The sequence below is a fragment of the Zalophus californianus genome, chromosome 3 (assembly GCF_009762305.2).
Source record: "Zalophus californianus isolate mZalCal1 chromosome 3, mZalCal1.pri.v2, whole genome shotgun sequence".
NCBI lineage: Eukaryota > Metazoa > Chordata > Mammalia > Carnivora > Otariidae > Zalophus > Zalophus californianus.
In genome coordinates, this window is record NC_045597.1 from 112,666,648 (window position 1) to 112,689,925 (window position 23,278).

General features: G+C 34.0%; 1 long non-coding RNA gene across 2 annotated transcripts; it reads left to right on the top strand.

Annotated features, from left to right (window-relative positions):
* Window positions 1-1,435: 1,435 nt before the first annotated feature.
* LOC113920956 lies at window positions 1,436-15,262 on the top strand. Of its 2 annotated transcripts, none has more exons than XR_003519450.1 (4): window positions 1,436-1,516; window positions 3,799-3,910; window positions 10,787-10,870; window positions 14,864-15,262. It is a non-coding gene; the product is annotated as an uncharacterized LOC113920956 (long non-coding RNA). The 2 variants fall into 2 exon arrangements; XR_003519451.1 differs by lacking the exon at window positions 14,864-15,262 and adding an exon at window positions 12,099-12,268.
* Window positions 15,263-23,278: the final 8,016 nt, after the last annotated feature.

The window sequence follows — 23,278 nt, forward strand, 5'->3', positions numbered from 1 at the left end:
GGGTCTATGATCCATATTGGGTTAGTTTTTGGATGGCATGAACAAGAGTGTCCAACTTCATTCTTTTGCACTTTGACAGCCAGAATTATTTGTTGAAAATATTATCACCTCCCTCCCCCCACACACACTGAATTGTCTTGGCATCTTTGTTAAAAACTAATCAGCTATAAATGTATAAATGTTATTTCTGCACTTTCAATTCTGTTCCACTGTTCTATTCAAAACCACTACCAAATCATTTTGATAAATGTAGTTTGTCCCAAGTTTTGAAATTAGGAAATATGAATTCTCTATTGTGCCTTTATTTGGAGATTATTTTAACGATGCAGAATATATTGCATTTCCATGTGAATTTTAAAAACAAATTATCAATCTGTGCAAAAGAGAGAGAGAGAACATGCAACTGGGATATTGATAGGGGTTGTACTGAACTTTAGATCAATTTTGAGTGAACTGCTATTTTATCAATATTGACTCTTCCAACACATGAACATGGGATATGTTTCAATTTATTAATTTCCTCCTTTAATTGTGGTTTTCAGAGGATAAGTGTTACATTTCTTTTGCAGAATATAACGTTATAACTATTGCTTTTTTTCCTTTCTATGCTATTATAAATAAAATTGTTTCTTTACTTTTATTTTTGGATTGTACATTGCTAGTATGTACAATTAAAGATTCTGTATGTTGATTTTATACTCTACCAACTGGTTGAACATGTTTATTAATTCTAATAAATTTTTAGCAGATTCCTTGGGATTTTCTTTCTATAAGATCATGTTATATGCAAAAATAATCTTACTTCTTCCTTTCCAATCTAGGTACTTTTTATTTCAGTTTATTTCCTAATTGGCTTGACTATAACCACTAGTACAGTATTGAATAGAAGTGGCAAGAGGGGACATTTTTGTTTGTTCCTTATTTTGGAGGCAAAGAATTTAATCTTTTTTAATTAATTATGATGTTATCTGTGGGGTTTTTTGAAGATACTTTTTACCAGGTTGAGGAAGTTTCCTTCTTTTTCCTAGTTGGTTGTGTTTTTATCATCAAATGGTGTTAGGTTTTGTCAAATGCTTTTTCTGCATCTATTAAAATCATCATGTGCTTTTTGTCCTTTTTTTCTGTATTTCTGTACTTCTTTTTTTAAATTTTTTTTTTTTAAGTTTTAAATTTTAATTCCAGTTATATTAGCTTCAGGTGTACAATATGGTGGTCAACTCTTCTATACATGACTTGGTGCTCTCTGTTGACAAGTTGTATTATATTGAATGATTTTCATGTTGATCCAATCTTGCCTTCCTGGGATAAATCCAATTTGATAATGATGTATAGTCCTTTCTATATGTTCTATGTCTTACTAGATTTGATTTGCTAGTATTCTGTTGAGGAATTTTTGTGTCTAGAATCATAAAAGGTATTGTTCTGTAGTTTCCTTGGCAGGTCTTCAGTTTTGATATCACAGTAATAACAGCCTCAGAGGATAAGTTGGGATATGTCCCCTCTTCTTTTTGTCAAGGTTAGTCTGCTAACAACGAAATCATTTCAGTTTTTGTTTATTTGGGATTTTTTTAACCTTTATTTTCACTTTTTGAAAGATAGTTTTGCTGGATACAAGATTCTTGATTGGCAAGTAATTTTTTCTTTCAGTACTTCAAATATGTCAATCTTCTGGTTCCATTGTTTCTGATTAGAAGTTAGCTCTCAATCTTATTGGGTCTCAATTCTACCTGATGAGTTGTTTATCTCTTTCTGATGTTCTCTTTGACTTTATTTTTCTATATTTTGACTATGATGTTCAGAATTAAGATCTCTTCATGTTTTACTACTTGGAGTTGAGATTCTTGGCTGTATAGATTAATATTTTTCATCAAATATGAGAAGTTACAAGTCATTACTTATTCAAATATTTTTCTGCCTTTTTTCATATTCTCCTCTCCTTCTGGTGCTTCCATAATGCATATGTTGATGCACTGAATGGTACCCACAATTCTCTGAGACTCTTCACTTTCTTTTCTTCTCTGTTCATCTCTATGGACATATCTTCAAATTTGCTAATTCTTTCTTACATCAGATAAAATCTACGATTTAGTGTCTGTGGTAAATTATTTTGTTTGCTGTACTTTTAAACTTTAGAATTTCCATTTCTTTTTTTTTTTTTAAGATTTTATTTATTCATTTGACAGAGAGAGAAAGAGAGAGCACAAGCAGAGGGAGCAGCAGGCAGAGGGAGAGGGAGAAGCAGGCTCCCTGTGGAGCAGGAAGCCCGATGCGGGGCTCGATGCCAGGACCCTGGGATCATGACTTGAGCCAAAGGCAGCTGTTTAACCAACTGAGCCACCCATGTGCCCCTCCATTTCTTTTTCTTAAAGAATTTCTGTCTATTTTTGAATATTCTCTATTTGATGAGCCACTGTGATCATACCTTCCTTTACTTCTTTAAGCAAAGTTTCCTTTAGTTTGTTTTTTTTTTCAGTTTATTTTCAATAGTTGTTTTGAAGTCTTTGCTAATCTGACATTTGCACCTTTTCAAAGGTAGTTTCTCTTGGCAAATTTTTTCGTCTGTGTCATAATTTCCTGTTTCTTTGCAGGTTTTGTTGTTGTTGTTTTTTTTTTAATCTGGCAATTCAAATAACATATCATAGGAACTCTAGATACTGATCATCAATTTCCCACCTCAGTGTGTAACTTTTTTTATTATTATGTTATGTTAATCGCCATACATTACATCATTAGTTTTTGATGTACTGTTCCATGATTCATTGTTTGCATATAACACCCAGTGCTCCATGCAGTATGTGCCCTTTTTAATACCATCACTAGGCTAACCCATCCCCCATCCCCCTCCCCTCTAGAACCCTCAGTTTGTTTTTCAGAGTCCATCATCTCTCATGGTTCATCTCCCCCTCTGATTTCCCCCCCTTCATTCTTCCCCTCCTGCTATCTTTTTTTTTTTAACATATCAATGTGTAATTTTTAATGATTCTCCTCAGAGTGTGAAGCCTTGCACAGTCACCCAAGGATGACAATGACTTTTGTAGAACTCCCTGCACTGTTTGCCTGTCTTTCATTTAAGGTTTGCATCTCCATTAGGATCACACCCAGATATCAGCCTCCACTAATTTCTAGCTAATTGGTCTATTGTTTTTGATAATGCCCTGGGACATTATTACTTAACAGTCTGACCCAATTAAATTTGGGGCCCTTTGCAGAAGCAATATTTGAAGAGGGCTCTTCTTGGCTATTTTTTTCCCTCTGTCTTCTTGCTGCTTTATGGTTTAGCTTGTGGCTCTTTGTAAGTTAATAGCCTTCTCTTGATTGCTTATCTCCATGTTCTCCATTTTGTTCAACACTAAATTTAGTCTTGAACTTCTCCCCTCTCTGCTCAAAATAAAGTCAACTGTTTTAGGTAGAAGTTAAGAGCTCTCTATTTTTACTGCCTACCTCTTGCCTGCATCAAACCTCCACAACACAGCTCTGGAGCTAGGGGCATGGAAAGTGTCCCGCTTCAGTAGGAATAAGACCACTGTTCTATCAACAGGGCATTGATTTGACAGATAGGTAAGCCTTCTGTCTTTTTGACTTGCTTCTCCGTGCATTAAACCTCTGCACTGCAAACAAGCTGGGGTTAATACAATAACAGTTAGGGTATTCTCAGCCTGTTGCACCTGGTATAGAGTTTCTGCCTTTTGATTTGGAGCTGAGGGAAAAAGAAAGCACCAGACTTCTCAGCTGTTCTTGCCTGGAAAAGAACTTCTACAACCTGAGCTGGGTGGATGCTCATGTCCTGCATTTCTCCAGGCATACTATATAGCTCTAGCCCAGGACCTGAGAGGAGAGAGAGCTTTATGTTCTTGCATACACCTGTGAAGAATGGAGATTCTGCCATGCTGAGTTGGGAAGAGAGAAGAAGGTAGCTACTTGTGGCTTGAATGCTAAAAACTCTTGCTGTTCTTTCTGATATTTAGTATATTTTCTTGGTCAAGTATTTCTTCATTTTCTTTATGACCTTAAGACAATTTCCAGAGACCTTGGTTATCTTTAAAAATAATTTTCACTAGTTATGACAATTTCCCTAGGGAGAGGATCTGCAGACCTATTCACATGGCCATTCTGGAAGTCATTCTTCTATCAGTACATATTTATACACATTGCATCTTAGGAGAAATGTTTAGTCTGATGAAATAAAACTTTTTTTTTTGGAATAAAGCTCACAGAAAGTCAGGCAAGAAATTATCACAGGAAATTACAATTCAGGTGGCCATGGTGACAATGTGAATAGGGTAAGGCAATGTTCTTTGCCTCAACTATCATCTAGATTTTGTGTGAAAAGTCCAGGTTTTTGAACACCCACCTCCCTTGCCATGGAGTGAATGGGTTTTAGGAAAAGTCTACCGATTTACATCTTTAAGTCAGTGTCCTAGTTGATATTGAATGATGTGGACAAAGGATTCCACTTTGAGTACTATGAGATTAGGAAAGATGTTGAAGATAAATGAGCTAGATTCAAACATCTAAGAGATATGTAAAGGAAAATACCAAGTAAATTAAAGATAGATGTATTTCTAAGAAGATAAGAGAATTATAAATTATGGAATTTTACTTAATCAATAATTGATGAGCCCTAGAACTCAAAGAGGGAAAGATCTGGGCTGATTTAGGATATCTTTAATTAAATGATAGACCCTATACTAAAGTAAACTGTAAAGTGTCAAGCATATTAAAAAACAAAATTAGGGCATCTGGTAAGTTCAGCCAGTAAAGTGTCTGCTTTCGGCTCAGGTCATGATCTCAGGGTCCTGGGATCGAGCTCCCCAGTAAGACTCCCTGCTCAGCGGGGAGTCTGCTTCTCCCTCTCCCTTAGTCCTTCACCCACCCTGGCTCATGCTTTCTCTCTCTCTCTCTCTCAAATAAATAGATAAAATCTTAAAAAAATAAACAAAACAAAAACAATGCAAAACAAAACAAAAACCAGGAACGCCATCACCAACCCAGAAATATATTGTGAGGAAAGGGAGTTTGGGATGTAAATCAATGACTAAAAGATCAGTCTGACAGCTGAAAACAGTAATAGTCTTAATATGATGAAAAAGCCAAGAAAGAATTCTACATGTAAGTTATTGATCAAGCTGGAAATCTAGAAATCAGAGGGAGTTCAAATAGCATTAAATCTTCACAATTTTAAAATTAGAGGAGCTTTAGATATTGTCTAATTGTTCCAATATTCATATAATTCAATTTATTTATGTACTCATTTAATAAAATTTTTTAAACAGCTACTTTGGCCAAGCACTAACTTAGGGGCTTAAAGTATGTCATTGAACTAAATGAATGAAGATCCTTCCTACAGTGAAGTTTAACCCTAAGGCCCATAGAAGTATAGTAAATTCTCATGAGTTAATTATTGGCACAAGAAATGGTAGAACACTAAATTATGAATACTAATTCAGTGTTCTAATACCAGTGAGAACAGACAGAAAATGGCAGAGACACAAAATGATATGGGGTGAAAATGGTAAGTATTAAAACATTCTGAAACTCAGGTATTAAGGTTCAAAAAGGACTACCAGAAAGAATAATTCAGAGCTCAACTAAAATTGTTTGTTTTTAGTTACTCTTGATCTCACAATAATGGGAAGAAGTCACTTCCTCAATTACATAAGAAATAAAGGATTATTAGGCCAGAGCAGACATTCATAACCTCTTGGAAATAAAAGAAAGTAATATAAATTCTGTTTTGGCACTCACTGGCCTTTCTATACATAACAATTCAATTTTTAAAAATAAATGGATGCTCCAGAAGCCACTGGGCAAACAGTGATAATAACCTTATTTAATATTTATTGAGTACCTACTATATGTGAAGTATAGAGATGAAGACTATATATATATTACCCTGTTTAATGTTCATAGCAATCAAATGCGCTGTTGAAGAGCATTTCCCCAACTTTACCAGCTGAAGAGTATTTCCCCAACTTTACCAGTGCAGAAGCTGAGGTTTAATTTCTCCGTAGTCACACATAAACTCAATGACAGAGGTGGGGCTGATTTTAGAATGTTGCTGGCCTCACCACTCCACCATCCTAAGCATCACTCTACCTAAATTATGCAACAGATGGTTCTATACTCCATAGTAGAGAGAAAGTATAATATTTGAAGGGTGGAAAGAAAACAAACAAACAAAAAACTAAACCTTTTAGGAAATAATAATTGGGTGTATGCAAAAATGTCAAAAAGTCATGAATCCATCTGAGTAACTAACGATACGAACATACAGACTAAGTGTGTTTAACAGAAACAGCCCTATAGTGATGATACGATTATCAGATCCCTCAAGAGTGAATTAGTTGAATTCAAATGGTAAACAATTATGTCCTTTAAACTTCCTTAAATGCCTTATTATATAAAGAAAACGATACAGATCGATTCTCTTCTCTTACTGGTAAATATTCATAATTGATTAATAATGATTGAGCAGCCACCGGACTAAGCTAAGTAGTAGATTTCAGACCCCTGAAGCTCTGTTCAGTTTATTAAACCATACTTCCTCCTCTGGTTTGTTTTTTCATAAACTGAAAATTTGAGCCCCTAAATAAATATGAAGCAATTTCAGATCCCTTAGCACTGAGAAAAATGACATCTATCTTGAACTAATTGCAGTCTCTTTGGGAAGCTGGGTGAGTGCTATGCCTTATTTAATATTCCTGAGTTTAAACTAAGACTACATTTTAATAAATGCTCAGAGAGCAGATTACCAAAATTTGTCATATACAGGTGAGAGCATTCCATTCCCTTGGCTGGAGAAGGATATTCATTCTAGAAAATGAGATCAGTCAATTTTGTCACAGGCTGCATGGATGGCTCCATTTCATAGTAGTCCTGGCTGGGAATGGGATATAATACTATTGAGAAATGTCTTCTGGTAAAATTGCTCTTTGTAATTTTATTACCTATATCTATGTATATAGGAATTTGAGACAATGTTCCTGGTTTTATGCTTGTCATTTTTAGAAGGCTATGTTGTACCAAGTCATTCATTCTTCTACCAAAGCATGAAGATCACATTTAGAGGATGGATAGGAAAAGGTATAGGAGAATATGTTAGAATGAGACAATGGCATTCCCATGTCAGCATTTCAGATTCATGTGTTTTCTCTACCTTGTACCCCTCAGTAAAAATACAATGTTTAATAGCACATAGTCACATAATATTTCGCCCTATTAAATTTTAGCACATGGAACCAAAACATAAATTTTCCTCAGGGTATTCCTGTAGATGAAATGGGAACCCAAACAGATGAAGAAGTCACCTCTTTCTAGGAGAGGTCATGGCACATTTCACAAAAATATACATCTTTTGCACTACAGATGAGCAAATGCTTAACTACAGGATGGTTTCTCACACTGTATACCAAGGTTGGTTAAAATAACAGTAGCAAAAAAAAAAAAAAAACCTTTGCATTATGGATTTAAACTCAAGGTAAAGAATAAAAAATAAACATGTTAAAAAGCTTTTAGCAGATGGAAGCCCATTCTGAATTTATAAGGATGTCCAAATGGTATAAAGGGAGCAAAAATGATAAACTGAGGAGACCCAGATGTTGTTTTATAGACAATCTAGTGAAGAGAAAATAGCCTAGCTCACTTTGTAACTTGGTTGGGCCGGGAGGGGAAGGCTAGTAGTGTGAAGTGCTGATATTATGGAACTCTTTATCAGATTATTTTGCTAGTGTATAAGTAGGTTGTTTAGTGCTAGGAGATATAATGGAAGACATAGGAATTTGTTAGCTAAGCAAATTATTAGCCATTCAAATAAGCTCACTTTAAGAAGTCTTGTGTACTGAAAAGAGGTCAAAAGTTTACACCAAAAACAAATTATGTCTTAAAACCACAATCAGTTGTTTATAGTGCTGCTTAACAGAATTTTTTCTCTTATTAAAATTAAAGAAAAGAGGCACGCAGGACACAGACTTTAAATCAATTTGTCCAGCCATAAGGAAATGGAGCAAGGTAAAATGAGAAAATGAGTCAAAATTCAACTTGTACATTAGCAATAACAGAAAACATTTCTTGCTAGACTATTAGATAGCCATGAGGTTGGCAGCTGCCATATCCATACTTTATGTTATAGCAGTTATTCTAAGAATTAGATAATAATTATAATAATGAGATTAGTTGATAGAATGAAGAATCTGGAAATGAATATAGTCTGGAAATTGAGAAGTTATTTTCAAGGTTGCCCAGAATTGTAAATGACAAAGAATCAGATCACTGCATCACTTTCTCAGCCTTCACCAGCTATTCACATTTTTCTTTTCTCAATCTGCAAAGGAAAATAAAAAACAACAAGAAGATACAACCCTTCCATATCTCTATTCACCTCTGAGTGGATAAAGGGTTTGAGCTTTCATCTTGAGGTTCCCTCTGATGAAAGCCTCTGATTTTCTTTAATTTGACAATCCTTCCTCAACTATTAAACATTTAGTTCAAACATTATATCTAATAGGAAGTATTTTCTAGACTCCACAGATTGTGTTGCATATCCCCAGTCTAGAAACCATCTTCACAGGGTTATCACATTAAATAAAATTTTAATGTTTACATCAGTCTTTAGAACCAGACCAGAGACCTCTTGAGAATAAGGGGCGATGCTTTATTACCTTGGTACTCCTAGGTACCAGTACTTGGCTTATTAGAGGTCTTCAATAAATAATCAGTGGATTATACCAGAGTTTAGAATAGTCTTTTGGGAAACCATTAACCCTATATTGAAATCTCAGAAAAACATTAGGACTGATGTGATTTTTTTAGTCACCTGATTGAAAACATTTTGGTTGCTGACAATGGGAACAATATTCTGGGATTCATATTCAGCACCAACAGCTAAGTTATTATGGTGAAGGTATTTAACCTTTCTGATACCTGGGTTTTTCATCCATAAAATAGTGATATTGATAATACTTATTTTACTGAGTTCCTCATAAAATAATCATTAAAATGCCCTTATCTGACTCATCATAAGCACCTATTAAATAATGGCTGCTATTCTTAATATTTTTATTGTTGTTAGAAATGGTAGTCAATGCTCCACAGGTAGTAGTAATTAAGACTTGGAATCTACAAATGCCCTGTGTACATTCAAGATGGCTAACGGAGTCATTTTAATATGTTAATCAACAAAAAAACATAAATAAATAAAATCAACAAAAATCTGCAAGATGTACTTTTTTATTGAAAGTTTTACTTTGATAGGTAGCTTTCCAGTTTCTTCTTTCAGACTGAGCATAAACTCCATCCTCCAGCCACCATAAAGTGACCAGAATATGTTCAACCTCTTTAATGATTTGATTTGTATATTTTAGAAATTTTGAAATTAAAAAAATCTAGCTGCTATCTTCAATATCTAAAACAGGCTGTAAATCTATAAACATTGTCCATTCAAAATTTAAAGAAATAAAATTAAAGACATGTTGAATTAAATATGCTCATATGAGTCAATATTTGTAGGCAAGTTGTAAGGATTTCACAAAGTGATGAGTGCTTTGGATTGCCATTTATTTTGATAAAACAAAACTTTTTCAATTAATAATGCACTTAATTACATAATGAATCCAATCAATCTGTGTGTGAATATTCTCTGATTTATTACTTATGGAAACATTTCAAAAAATGTTTGTCAAACATTAAGGTATATTTCCCTTAAAAAACTTATTTTTCAGTACTTACAGAATTTTTTTTTAAATTAAAGGACACATTTGTTCTTCCCTTCCTTTATGATAAATACATAGATAAAATCAATTTTCTTTTATTAAAATATTAAAATATCTACTTGAAGAATTTCCAAATAGCAATTGCCTACTAAAACATCATAGGCAAATTGCTTCCTTTAAAAACAGAATCTGCTTTAGTGACATAGTGTTTATTTTGCTAAGATTGTTATAAATCCCAGTGACTGGATGGCCACTATATACTCACAGTATGAGTATGATATGGGATTAAATTGTTTATCATTTGTTTCAAACATATTGGAAAATGGCAATTTTGTGCTTAAATGTAAATTTATTTTAATTGTATTAATCACAATTGCATGTTCCTGTCCACCTAGTCTTGGAAGATATAAACTCAATGAATTTACATCCTGTTTCATTCACAAATGAATTGTGTTCCTGAATTTTAACATGCTATTCCTAAAACTATTAGCTGTGTTTCTGCTTTATGGAATGTTCCTACATAAGCTGGCTGTTCATCAATTTGGTGTCCATACATTTCTTTGAAATTTATATTATAATTAGAGTTTAGGTTAATACTATTCAGTAACCATAAAACAGACATAAAATAATTATAACTCATTTAGTGAAATTAGAAAAGGAGCAATTATTAGACTCCCATTGTGAAGCTTTGCTGTGAGGGATAGATAATCTATCTGCAAGATGTACTTTAAGAACACCATTTTCAAAGAAATAAACTAGATAGATTACTGCTTTGTCTTGGTGCACTTGAGGCAGAGGGGGTGGAACTGAAAACTTGTGTCGTATATGTGAGTTTTCTGAACTTTTCTGAATGTTCATAGGCAAATTAAAAACAAAACAAAACAAAAAACTAGAGGTAGTAAGTGCTTAAGATTTCTGTTCATTCTAATATCTGTAAAGCTGAGAAAGCATGTTACATAAATTGATTTGTATTTGTAAGGTACATTTCCCATAGATTTGAAAAAAAAAATCCTTTTTATAGTCTAAGGCAATCAAACCCTGTCTGAAAATTTTAATGATCAGTCTTTTTTTTTTCCTAGTGTGATTGATTTGCTTGAGTGCCAAGAGAAGTATACTGGCCTTATAATTTGCCTTATTATTCAATCATCCCCCTCTTGGCAAAGGTATGTTCATTCATTCACAGATAAATAAGAAGAGATGTTGTCTACAACTTAGAAATTCAAAGTAGAACAAGTAACAGAATTTCTCTGCACTCCCTTTCATTAAACTTTGTTTCATCTAAATAGTTTTGCAGTGATATGAGGCCTCCAAAGTCCAAGAAAAACATATCTAGAGATAAAATATAGAAAATAATAAGTTTAGTAGAACAATAATAAGTTTTAAAGAAAATAAATCAGAAAGAACTAGTATATCTATACATTTAATTTCTTTGCATTATTGCTGAGAAAAATGTCTGGTGGCAAGAATTCATTTTTCTAGGCTGGGTGAAATGGCACATTCTAGAAAATGAAAAGGACCTGGTGATAATATCCTTGCCAACCCCATGTGGAACTGAGAGAGGAAAATAAAATCTCTTGGCCTTAAGAGAGACAAGATGAAGGTCCATTCTTTCTTTCTTGTTTTCCTCAATGATCTGTTAATATTTGCCTTATGTTATAATATTGTCAAATCTAAATATAATCCCAATACAACAAAAAGTAAACTTTGCCACATATTGTGATTAGGAAGGCAGTGGGGGAAAAAGGCAAAAAGGAGTTGAAAGTTCATCACTAATTTTATTTGTATAATGACATAAAATTCTGTTTTGATTCTTGTTCAGTGAAAGCAAAGATACATCCAGAGAATTTCTCTGACAGCTATGAACAAAAAGAAAGAAAAGGTTTCCTTCTGAGAGTACTTTTCTTTTAAGCTGTTTACATGTTTCTTTACTTTTACCTTTCTTGCTTGCTTTCTGACCACCAGGGATACAATGTGAGCACAGGGTCACTGGGGCTCTGTCCAGCTCTAGACAGATATTGCTATAGTCAGAGTTTTATGATGACAGAATGAGATTTCCAGAATGCACTGGTGAGTTCTATGACAATTGTTAAGCTTGTCATTTAGAGGCAATAAAAGGAAGTCATTGATTACTTTCAACACTCACTACCTTTGCTTTGAGTGTGTGAAATGCTTTTGTTTTTCCCATCCCAAAATGACAGTACAGCAGCTCCCCAAAATAGGCCACATTATTCATAGTCCAAGACTCTCAGGCATCATAATTTACACTGAGCTGAAAGGAATTATGACTTTTAAGAGGAGTTCAGTCTTGCTAGACAAGTAAGGGGAATTAATTGAATGAAAATGCAAAATTAAACGCAAATGATGAATTTGGTTAATTTCTTCTTCTTCCAGTGTTCCAGTATATTCCTCTGACCATTCTCCAGGAACATTGCTTGAAATAACAGCTGTGAATTATAGGTTTCCAGTAAAGTATGGAGTTGTGCTTTTTTTTTTCTTTTTAAGGAAAAGCATCTGATGAACAGTTGCCCCAATGATTTAGAGGATTCATTCCAGTTCTTAATAATCCCATGTGGCTTTAAAATATTTTAATACTTTTACTCAACATGTTTCCCACTATACCACTGTGAAATTAGTAGGACAATTGAAATGGGGAGAACGAGATTTTTATTCTTTTGTATAACAAGTATTTTTAGGGATCAGGTAAGAATTTAATAGCAAAAAAAATTGACAATGTGTATAAATAGTTTGGTACTTTAATCAAATGGATCAATTCTTTATTAAAAATAATCAACTTGTCTGATTTCTTTGATTTTGGAAATTAAACTCACTGTCTGTATTTGAAATATCAAGTCAGTTTATTCAAAATTATCAAACAGATTAAGTGTCTAAGATACAGCTTAGAGTTAGAAAATAACTCTCAAAACCTTCCTAATGTTTGCCATGGATGTTTTCCCTGCCATATTTCTTTTAGATAAATAATGTTTTAAAATTGATAAAATTTAATTGTCAGGTGGAGAGGAGTTAAAAAGAAGGGGGAAAGAGGAGATTGATTATATTGATTATCCAAATAGTTTATAAATAACCCCATATAAGTCACTACTAAAATCCTTTAATAAGATCTAAATTTAAGTATCTACGATAACTCACATACATATTGGAGTCATGGAAGGAAGGAAGGAAGGAAGGAAGAAAGGAAAGGAAAAGAAAGAAAAAGAAAGAAAGAAAAAGAAAGAAAGAAAGAAAGAAAGAAAGAAAGAAAGAAAGAAAGAAAGAAAGAAAGAAAGAAAGAAAGAAAAAGAAAGAAAGAAAAAGAAAGAAAGAGTTTGATATTAGAAAAATCAGATTAAAATAAAAAAACATTCCATGAAATATCTAAAAGATAATTCTTACTATAGGTAATGCATTTCTTCTGTTATGGACTCTTAATGTTACCCTATGAATGTTACCCTCATTAACAATGAGGGAATAGTAACTTTTTTTTCTGAAAGTGAAAAAAACAGAGTGCTATATTTGGGGGAAGTAATTTTGAAAACTAATATCACCTGACCTTTTCAAATTGTCAGATAATTTAAATCTTAAACCTTTCCAATGTAAAAATAAGAATAGCAATATTTTATATGAAAAAATGGTACCCAAAGATTTTAGATATGAGATTATAATTTTCTTTTTTACACTACTTTAATTTTCAAATGCAATACCTTTCCCTCAGTACAACAAATTATTAAGAATATTTTTAAATCTGTGTTACATTTATTTGTATAATTTATAATGTGTATAATTTATTTGTAATAAAATTAGTTTTCATGCCAATAGATGTTTCTTTCAACTATTCATGAAATTTATATAGAAAAAGAATGGGTACATGCAATGCATATATAAATATATGTATTTATGTATATATATATATATATTTCTAATAAGCATAGAAAAAAATAACACCTTAATAAAATGTTGATATTTTGTCTTTAGCAACATCTGAAAGATTTTAGCATAAGACAGTATTAGTTTTCATTGTGAATATGTGAGAACTGTGCCTTATAGCTTTTAACTGAAATCCTAACATAATAATATAAGCATGACCTTCTGTCCCTCCCTTCTATTTCCAGAATGCTTCAGAACCCTGTGGTGCCCTTCAACCTAATCCTTTTGAAAGACTTTTTGTTAAATCTTTTTAAATTTTCATAGTTTTAGATATTTTTACTCTCTGTTACACCTCAGTAAAATATTTTGAAATTTTAAGGTAAAAAACAAAACAAACCTATGAGGAAATCTGCAACACTATGCAATAAAAGGATAATTTATAAGCCCCAATACTTGGATGTCCTTTCAGATCATTAGAAGTAATACTCTAAGAATGCAAATCTAAGCCTATGCCATCTTGAAACCAAACAACATGTTCATCTTTTTGGTGTCCTTAGGAGATTTCTTTCTGGAAAAATAGTGTTATTTTCTAGGTTACTTAGTCAATGTAAAAAATGAGATTGAAGTCAAAACTAACCAAGCTGTAACTTTAGTCATGAGATACAAATAAATCTCTAACTATACGCCTTTATAATTAATTACCAGTTTAGAAAGCCACATTTTTCTATCAGAATAAACTTCAGCCACAAGAGGGATAACTGACACAGCAATACAAAATTTGCTGAGCTACCTAAATCTAAAACTATGTTTAATCTGGTTAAAAGTAAAATAAAAGCACAGACAAAAGTTGAAAAAAATTCTCCCACCATAACATACAAACAACATGAACATAAGGTAAGATGTAGTTATATTTGCCTTTTTCAGGTGATACAATGATTTTTTGGGGTCTATATAATAATTCTTTGAAATCATGTCAGGTCCACAAAAAAATTCAAAGAAAGAAGAGAATGAAGTGAGGGAGAGATATATAAGAAGGAAGAAACAAAGAAGGACAATTGTAAATATTAGAGAAGGAGCAGAAAGTTTAACAAAATTGAGTATTGCTGTAATTTTGTTATGTTGGTCAGTTGGTCAGGTAGACATTTTTGTTACATCAAACTCAGAACCTTATCACTTGTCTTTGTAGGTTGATGATTCTGATGATATTTGACTAACATGCTTTCTCCAAATCAAATTTGTACACTTTGTTTACCTGAGCATATTTTTCCTATAACCTCTCTCATTTTTTACGGCAGTAAATTAGCACAGACGCCTGTAACAGAAGGAGCTTCTCCAAAAAAATGAAGACATCTGTCTTTTTGAAGAGGGACAGAGAGCCTACAAAAGGAATGAAACAAAAAGAAAGATTCCCTAATGCAGGCAGAGCAAAGCAAGAGGTAGAAGTGATTCTGACTTCAATCTATTCAAAGCCCACATGTTTATTGCTACATCAACACTACTACAGGGAAGGAGGAAAAATTAGGTGGCATGTCACATACAGAAAGCTGTCCAAGATAGGAAAAGAATGGAGGAAAATATTTCAGTACAAATGTTGAAATCACTGTACATCTTAGAATGACTATGAATTACCTGACTTCTATCCAGATTAAAAATCAGACAGAAACTAGATATTCAGTGTTGATATAATTGATATAATTCCAATAAAGTATTAATGCCACACTCAATTGCCTGACTTAACATTAATTGACTATGTCCAAAAACACTTTGCTTAAGCAGCAAATTTCTTTTCTACGACCAAAAAAAACCCATTTGTAAGAACTAGATATTCATGAAAAGTTGTGGTAGAAATGATCTTAAAGGGTATCAGAGTTCAAAGACTTTTAAAAGGCAAAAGGACTTTGCAAATTATGTAGTCCATCTTCCATATTTTACATATGAGAAAACCAAGACCCAGAAGTATTAAAGGTTCTTATCTAGAAATCTCACCAATGATAAAGATTGATAGATAAGATATACCTGTATAAGTTAGAAAAGACATAGATGGCAGATAGATAAATTTATATATCTCTCTCTCAAATAAATAAATAAAATCTTTTTTAAGAAATCTGAAACACTAGAGAGCTCTTCTGTGTCAAGAATATATCCATCTGCCTATTAGAAAAAAGGACTGAGTTCTAGTTTCTAGTATCATTCACATTTCTCCTGACTCTGTCTGCAGTGTTAGTCCAATCTATATGATCTCTTACCTTTTGCCTATTAACATCAATAGCACTTATTTTTATTAGTCTCTTGGTACTCACTGATGTTTTATGCATAATGATGCTTAAATTTAATTGAGCTGTAAGTTTCTGTTTAATTATGAGGCTCCGTGATACCTTCAGCGCTTTTTCCTTCTATGATTATTGTAACAATTTCTCTATAACCCCTTTAAAATTCTTCACCTATTAAACTCCTAGCAGACAAGCCATTTTTAAGAGAAAGACTAATTAGAACTTTGTAATTATCTTAATGTATTTTTGTTGCTGTTGTTGTTGTTTAGTAAAAACCTTTCTTTAAATACACATTGTGGAATAATCTAAGACCTGGCTTTTGATGGTCTAGTTCTTATAGAAACGTTTTTGGCTTGAAAATCAAATACATATTTAACCACAAAGAAAGTGTTATGCTTCAATTATACTTTGTTTTTCACCCTAGTCTAGTTGTGTTCAAGTGGTGCTTACTTTTTTTCCACAGTTGGTATCTCAGTGTGAGAGCTATTCTGATAAGTTAGAGGCACAGAATTTTCTACTGCGACAGGTATTCAGTTAACCCCCTCACAGTTAAACCTGTGAAATCTTCGTTATATCTCAGGTCCACAGATAAGATTTCAAAACTATAGGTTAATTATCTAGATAACATATCTTTACATTGAAACATTCCCAACCATTTTAGCATTATGTGAATATCCTACTTCTGTTGAAGGATGAATATGCAGATCTCCAACAAGAAATAGAAACTGAAGTTTTGAGACTTCAGATCAAAACTTTGAAAATGATATTAGCCATAAAGGGAATACTGCTTCCTATGTCCTCTCTTGCTAGGGCCATATTTCAAAAGCTACAACATTTCCCTTAATCTGTCTCATTAACTGGATTTTAGGGAATCACTGTGGCAAGAAAGTTCTTCCTTATTTCTTCCATGAGAATCACCAATTACTTAGCATTTCTTAAATTTTACCTGAAGACAGAACTTACAGTGAAATGGATCTTCTGGATAAAATCTGGAGATAGTATTCTATGACTTTTGTGCCACAGAATTTTCATGTATTTATTATTCTTCCACCACCATTTGTGCAAAAGTGCCCTAAGAATGGATATGAATATGCATGAGTGAAATTCTTGGTGTCTTCAGTTGGGTTTCCTAAAAGCAGAGTGTAAGCAGGGATTTAATTTCAGATATGCATTAAGGGAATGTTCATCAGGAAAAACTTGTAAAGAAGAGAGAAATGCATAATAAAGGAGGGAACAGAGACTAGTACAAGCAAGAATGTAGTTTCTGAAAAGTTAAGCCTTAGCCTACACCATGGTGATGAGGCTCCCCTCATAGTTGTCCCATGTTGAGGCAAGGGCATTTAAGGGATTTGTATCCTATCTAAGTCCCTGTTGGGGGCATTGAGGAGATCATGTAACCTTCTATGCATCCTCTGTGAGGTGGGTCCTATCAAACTAGATCAATTTTCCTGATAAGCTCACAAGTCTAAGTAGTTAGTCACAGAAATTTAAACCTATAGGAGCTAATAAAATACACCTGACTTTTAACCTTTTAAAGCAGTGGTTCTTGGGGCCCCGGGTGGCTCAGTCAGTTAAGCATCGGACTCGGTTTTGGCTCAGGTCATGATCTCAGGGTCATGAGATTGAGCACTACGTCAGGCTCCGTGCCCAGCTTAAGATTCTCTCTCTCTCTCTCTCCCCCTCTGCCCCTGCCTGCTTGTGTGCGCTCTCTCTCTCTCAAAATTCTTATAAAGCAGTGGCTCTCAAAATGTAATCTTTGGAACTGCAGTAACAGTAATACATAGAAACTACATACTGTGCAGTGACAGTAATCAAAATATGGTACATTAGTAAAAGGAAAGTCATATAGATACGTGGGGGGAAAGCATTCAGAAAGAGACTCACACATTTATGGTTAATTGACTATGGTTAATTCAACCAAGTTACTGAGGTAATGCAATGGCGAAAAAAATAATCTTTTTAACAGAAGGTGATGGCATAATTGGCATATTAATTATTAATTGCTTATAACAAATTATCCCAAACAGTGGTTTAAAATAACAATATTTATTATCTCACAGTTTCTGTAGATTAGGAAACTGGGTAAAATTTAGCTGAGTGCTGAATACTGTAAGAAAAGGTAAAGACAAGCTATGGATAAGGAGAAGATCTTTACAAAGTGCATATTTGATGTAAGACATATAGTCATAGGATACAAAGAATTTTTGCAACTCAACAAGAAGTCAAAGAACTCAATAAAAATAGGTAAAAAATGAACATTTCACTGAAAAAAATGTAGATTGCAAATAAGCAAATGAAATGATTCTCAATATTTTTAGATATTAGGTAAGTGGAAGTTAAAACCGCTACCTACCAACTAGAATGGTTAAAATATTGAAAATACTGAGTGTTGGTGAAGATGAGGAGCAAGTGGAACTTGTACACACATGCTAGTGGGGAACAAAAAATATAATACAGCCTTGTTGGAAAATAGTTTGTCAATTTCTTATGAAGTCAAATATCTATTTATTATATAACATAGTAATTCCTCACCTAGGTATTTACTCAAGGGAAATAAAAACATGCCTATTCAAATACCTGTATGCAATTACTAGCTGGAAATAACCAAAGCCTCCTCAACCCACTCCAAGAAGTCCAGAAATATATGTCCCCATATAAAGACTTCATTCATTATCACCAAATCTAAGAGCACCACAAATGTCTGTCAGCTCATCCACAATGAAATACAACTGGAGTGGTATTAACGAATGAACTTCCTGGTTTATGTAACAATATGACTAAATCTACAGAGCCTTAACCTAAGTGAAAGAAACTGGGAACAAATGACTGCATGCTGTATGATCCTCTTTATATTGGATTTCCATTCTGGACTAGGTAAAACTAGAAGAAGAGGACTTTATACATGCCAGGGACTAGTCACAGAAGGAAGTCATTGTGAGAAAGGTGCACAGGGAACATTTTTGAGGTGCTGGAAATATTCTTTTTTCTCTATTATGGTTGTGATGGTGATTCCATGGTTGTATGCATTTGTCTAAGTTCATTAAATCACATACTGAGACTTGTTTCACTGTATTTAAATTGTATTTTCAATAAATCTCACTTTAAGAAGGAAAAGAGGTTACCTTGGGAGCTCCCACTATGGGAAGAATGTGATAGGCTGCAACAGATAATGCTTTCACTGAAGCAATTTTAAAAAACTGAATATATTTCAAAGGTCATTTTCACAAGCATTATTTTTTAATTTTTTCATTATTGTTTTTTTTTAATTCCAGCAAAGAGTTAACATACAGTGTTATATTAGTTTCAGATGTACAATACAGTGATTCAACAGTTCCACACAACACCCAGTGCTCATCAAGATAAGTGTACTTTTAATCCCCTTCACCTATTTTACCCATGACCCCATGCACCTCTCCTCTCTTAACTATTAGCTTATTCTCTGTAGTTAAAAGTCTGCTTTTTGGTTTGTCTTTTTTTTCCCTTTGTTTATTTCTTTCTTAAATCTCACATATGAGTGAAATCATATGGTATTTGTCTTTCTCTGGCTGGCTTATTTCACTTAGCATTATACTCTCTAGAACCATCCATGCTGTTAGAAATGGCAAGATTTCATTCTTTTTTTATGGCTGAATAACATTCCAGTGTGTGTGCATGTGTGTGTGTGTGTGTGTGTGTGTGTGTGTACCACATCTTCTTTATCTATTCATCTGTTGATAGACACTTGGGCTGTGTCCATAATTCAGCTATTGTAAATAATGCTGCAATAAACATAGGGTGACATATATCCCTTCAAATTATTATTTTCATATTCTTTGGGTAAATACCCAGTAGTGCAATTGCTGAATGGTAGAGTAGCTCCATTTTTTATTTTTTGAGGAACCTCCATATTGTCTTCCACAGTGGCTGTACTAGTGTGCATTTCCACCAACAGTGTATGAGGGTTCCTTTTTCTTCACAACCTTGGCAACTCTTGTTGTTTCTTGAGTTTTTTATTTTAGCAATTCTGACAGATGTGAGGTGATATCTCATTGTGCTTTTGATTTGCATTTCCCTGATTATGAGTGATGAGCATCTTTTCATGTGTCTGTTGGCCATCTCTATGTCTTCTTTAGAGAAATGTCTGCTCATGTTTTCATCCATTTTAAATTGGATTATTGTTCTTTGGGTGTTGATTTAGGTAAGTTCGTTTTTTTAAGATTTTATTTATTTGAGAGAGAGAAAATGAGAGAGAGCACGAGAGGGAAGAGGGTCAGAGGGAGAAGCAGACTCCCTGCTGGGCAGGGAGCCCGATGTGGGACTCGATCCTGGAACTCCAGGATCATGGCCTGAGCTGAAGGCAGTCGCTTAACCAACTAAGCCACCCAGGTGCCCCAATTTAGGTAAGTTCTTTACATATTTTGGATATATATATAGAAATCCCTTTATCAGATATGTCATTTGCAAATATCTTCCCCCATTCAGTAGGTTGGTTGTCTTTTAGTTTTGTTGGTTGTTTCGGCCAATGTCAGAGAGATTACTGCCTTATAGGCATTAAGTTTTAAAAGAACAAGTATTAGATAAACTAAAACTCCAGAAAGTAGAGAACATTCCAAAGAGACTTCCTGTCCATCAGACATTTCCCTCTAGGGAAATCTGCCAAATTAAGGGCATTTCCTAGTTATAGGTTGATGTTCAAGCTTACTCCAAACTTACATACTCTGATGGCATAAAGAAACCAACTAAAGTCTCAATGTTCAAATAGTACAAGAGCAACAGGTTAGATATTTGAGAAGCCTCGTCACTAGGGCCAGTGTTTCCTTAAAAATATATTGTAGAATTTCAAGAGTGTGCAGAAAGATTGGGAGTTTATTTGGAAGGTCAAAAGGCACCATAAAATATCCAGTGTTCTATAGACCTTGGACAAGAAAGATCTGCTAGGAGAGTGGACTATTTCAAATATTTGGCTGGTCTCTCCTTCAAGATATTAGCCAGATTTTAATGCTGCATGTGTTTAGAATCATGAGAGCTGGGCTAGGAAACTCTAGAGGGTAAAACTTAGTTTCCTGAAATCTCAAAAAGATAAAGACAGAGGGAAAACCAGGCTTTCAATAAAAATTTCAAAAGGGTCATTTCCAAGAAAGAAGACAAACACAAGAAAGAATGCGTCTCAGTAAAACTATAACCAAATTTCTGTGACAAATTAGTCATGATTTTATTGAAATTTCAGCCCCTTAGCTACCTAGCAGAGAGAAGAGGAACACCCTCAGGTACAGGTAACAATAACTTGAACTTCTCTGTTTCCTTTACACACGGTATTTGGCCTACAATAATATATATATATTCTAGAGCTGAGAAAAAGTAGAAACTTTAGCAAATCAAGAGAAAACAGAAGACATTTACCAACAGATTAAACAGATAGTAGAATTAGCAAGAAAAAACTTCAAATATACATGATTATAATGTTTAAGAGAACAGAGAATAAATTTGGAAAAAACAAGTGAAGGCAAGGAAGTTTCAACAGAATATTGCAACATATAAAAACAAACATTCTATAACTGGAAAATAAGATATCTGGAATTTAGAACTCAATGGTTGGGTTGGACAGCAGACTACAAGCAGAAAACCACTGGATTTGTAAACTGAAAGGGAATTTAATAGAAAATATACAAACTAAAGCAGGAAAAGGAAAAAAAAATAAGAAAAAAAAAGAACAGAGCATATGAGTCATGTAAAATGTTTAAAAATTCTAATATACCTGTAATGAGAGTCATAGAGAAAGAAGAGAAAGAGAAAGAGAACATGGCATAATACTTGCAGAGATAATGGTAATGTATTTCCGAATCTATTGAAAAATGTCAACTCAGATTCATGAAGATCAGCAAAATCTAAGAGGATAAATACCAAGAAAACTACAGCAAGAAAACTGCAAAAAAAAAAAAGACACTTTAGAAAATCTTAAAAACAGGGGCGCCTGGGTGGTTCAGTCGTTAAGCATCTGCCTTTGGCTCAGGTCATGATCCCAGGGTCCTGGGATCGAGCCCCACATCGGACTCCTTGCTCGGCGGGAAGCCTGCTTCTCCCTCTCCCTCTGCCCCTGCTTGTGTTCCCCTTCTCGCCGTGTCTCTCTCTGTCAAATAAATAAATAAAATCTTTAAAAAAAATAAAAAGAAAATCTTAAAAACAGCTAAAGGAAAAGTGGATACATTATATTTTGTTAAAAGAAGAGTGAGAGATGAATAATGAACAGAAATCATGAAAGACAGAACAATGGAATGGCATCTTATTTTATTACTATTATTTTTTAAAGATTTATTTATTTATTTTAGAGAAAGCTAGTGGGAGAGGGGCAGAAAGAGAGGGAGAGAAAAAGAATGCTAAGCAGACTCCCTGCTGAGCCAGAGCCTGACAAGGGGCACAATCGATCTCATGACCCTGAGATCATGACCTGAGCCAAAACCAAGAGTTGAACACTGAACCGACTTAGCCATCCAGATGCCCCAGTTTTATATATATATATATATATATATATATATATATATATATATAAAACATTCATTCCATCCTAAGAGCCCCCAAATTGTTGAGTCATTCCAGCATCAATTCTTTTTTTTTTATAATTTTATTTATTTATTTATTTGAGAGAGTGAGAATGAAAGACGGAGAGAGAGCACATGAGAGGGGGGAGGGTCAGAGGGAGAAGCAGACTCCCTGCTGAGCCGGGAGCCTGATGCGGGACTCGATCCCGGGACTCCAGGATCATGACTTGAGCTGAAAGCAGTCGCTTAACCAACTGAGCCACCCAGGCGCCCTTCAGCATCAATTCTGAAGTCCACAGTTTTATCTAAGTACCATCTAAATCAGGTATGTGTGAGACTTGAAGTCCAATTCATCCAAAACCAAATTCCACTCTATCAGTGATTTTGTCAAACTAGACAAATTATGTGCTTCTGAGATACAATGGTAGAGCAGCCATAGGATAGACATTCTAACAGGGATAAATTGGAAGGAAAAAATGGTGATGGGATTTAAGCAAGTCCCAAATCTAGCAAAGCAATTTCCATTAGATCTTAAATCATCTGAATAAGCTCCTTTGGTTTCATGCTCCCACCATCCAGACACACTGGGGTGATAGACTCACCTATGCAGGCTTAGATGGGGGTGGAGCCCCTGTAGCTCTATGACTATGATGGGATTTCGCTCCTGTTTTTAGACTATGCTATATGGAAAAGGGGAAGGGGCTTTTCAGACATAGTAAGGTTTTAGTTTAAGTTAATAAAAAGTGAGAATATTAACTCTGGGCCTGACCTAACCAGATGAGCTCTGTAAAAGATCTAGTGTTCAGAATCAGGAAGAAGTCAGAGATATTCCACATGACAGATATGCTTTCCTGTTGGCCTTAATGAAGCAAACAGCCACATTTTGGAGAGAGTTATATGGGAGAGAACAGTAGGCACCTTCTCA